Here is a 2261-nt window from a genome sequence, read left to right on the forward strand (position 1 = left end):
TCGAAACCATGCCATTCGGGCTCGCGAACGCACCAGCCACATTTCAGTGACTTATGCAGACAGCTCTCGCTGGGTTGGTCCCTAAACGTTGGTTGATCTACCTCGACGACATCATTGTTCACGGCCGCACAATCGACGAACACAACAGTCGACTGCGAGAGGTACTATGCCGCCTCAAGGGAGCTGGCCTAACCCTCATCGCCGAGAAATGTAAGTTTTTACAACGTGAGGTATTGTTCTTGGGCCATATTTTGTCTTCCGATGGGGTCCAAACGGACCCGGATAAGACCAGACACATCGCTGAGTGGCCGACACCGACGAATTTCCGTGGGTTACGTAGTTTCCTCGGTCTGGCATGATACTACCGGAGATGTATCAAAGGATTTGCCGCCGTCAGTGCACCACTCCACAGGCTTACCCAAAATGATCGGAAATTTTCGTGGACTGTAGAGTGTGATGAAGCCTTCAGCCGTCTTTAGCAAGCACTAACATCCCCACCTATTTTGGCATACCCGGACTTCCCACCCGATGCAGGAAAGTTTGTTTTAGATACCGATGCTAGCGAAATGGCGATTGGTGCTGTGCTGTCCCAACGTGTTGGTTACCGAGAAGTCGTTATCGCCTATGGTAGCGGCGTCCTAGGTAAACGTGAACGTAACTACTGCACCACCCGACGTGAAATGCTTGCCCTGGTGTACTTTTTCCACCACTTCTGGCCCTACTTGCTCGGCAGGCACTTCCTTGTTCGGACAGACCATCACTCACTACAATGGTTACTGAGTTTCCGCGACCCCGGCGGTCAAGTTATACGTTGGCAAGAGCGGATTCAAGAGTATGATTTCTCTTTCATCTATCGCACGGGCGCCAGACATTCGAACGCCGACGCCTTATCCCGAAGGCCGATCCAGGAACTAGAGTCTGTTAATGTATTGCTCGCGCCTAATCGAATAAACTGGGAAGAAGGGCAATTCAGGGACGCAGATATTGGCCAGATTTACCGCCTCCAGCTGCTGGGTAACACCAAACCTTCTGGATGCCTGATGGCTTTGAGATCCCCGGTGAGATCCCCCGAGTGAGAATAGGCTCAACCTATTCCTCTCCAGCGCCGGTCTCCAATGGAGTTCCTCAAGGCTCCGTCTTGGGACCACTCCTGTTTCTGATCTACGTCAACGACCTCCCAGACGTTCTTGCGAGTCCATGTTTACTTTTTGCGGACGACTTGAAATCCTGGAGTTCCAATGCCAGCGCCCTCCAAATGGATGTAGACGCTGCCAAGCAGTGGTCGTTGGACTGGCACCATCCTCTGAATGATGAAAAGTGCGTCCATGTGTCGTTTGGAGGGGATTCAGCGAATGCCTTCGTTATGCATGGTGAAAAGGGACCAGAAAACATCATGAGGATAGATGCCAAAAAAAGATTTAGGCATCTGGGTCTCCTCAAACTTGTCCTTCGCACTACACCATGAGAAACCGGCCCAAAAGGCATTCGCCGTTTTACGGATGATCCGACGTACCTTCTCCCGTATTACGGGAGACGTCAGACCGCTCCTGGAGTACGCCAACAAAGTTGTCTACTCAGGACGTACGAAAGACGTTACCCTCATTGAGCGTGTCCAGCGGGCCGCCACGAGAATAGTTGCCGGCCTCAAGTCCGTGGACTACGAAACGCGTCTCGCGACGCTTGATCTATTTCCCCTGGAGTACCGTCGCCTCCAAGGGGACCTAATTCTTACCTACGCCCTGTTTGAACAAAGCTTGACAAACAGGTTTTTTACCGTTGACCCAGCAAACACCCGGCGGGGACATAGTAAGAAAATCTTCAAGCTCAGGGCACACACATCCGTTAGACAAAACTTTTTTTCATTTCGGGTAGTAGCTGCGTGAAATGACCTTCCTCCGACGGTTGTACACGCTCCTTCTCGAACCCAATTTAAAACACTATTAGACATTTATTTATGCGAATCCTCGCGCTGGCGAGCATACTACCCCGCGCTGAGAACATAAAGAGCAATGCTACACCCTTTTTTCACTTGTGCCTTTCAGCCACTGACCGACAAGAAGAACACCGACCCGGGAAACTTGGGCAAAAGCCTCGATCATGTGTATCAATCCGTGAATCCGTGACTGTTGTTGTGACCGCCGGTTGGCTATATTTGACGGCTGCTAGCTCTAAACGTGAACAAACATTTCGGCTACAAACACTGGACTAATATATTCACGCTTGTGGAATAATATTTCGATCACCGGAGATCTGGGATACCA

The sequence above is a fragment of the Opisthorchis viverrini genome, assembly GCF_000715545.1.
Source record: "Opisthorchis viverrini unplaced genomic scaffold opera_v5_15, whole genome shotgun sequence".
NCBI classification, from domain to species: domain Eukaryota; kingdom Metazoa; phylum Platyhelminthes; class Trematoda; order Opisthorchiida; family Opisthorchiidae; genus Opisthorchis; species Opisthorchis viverrini.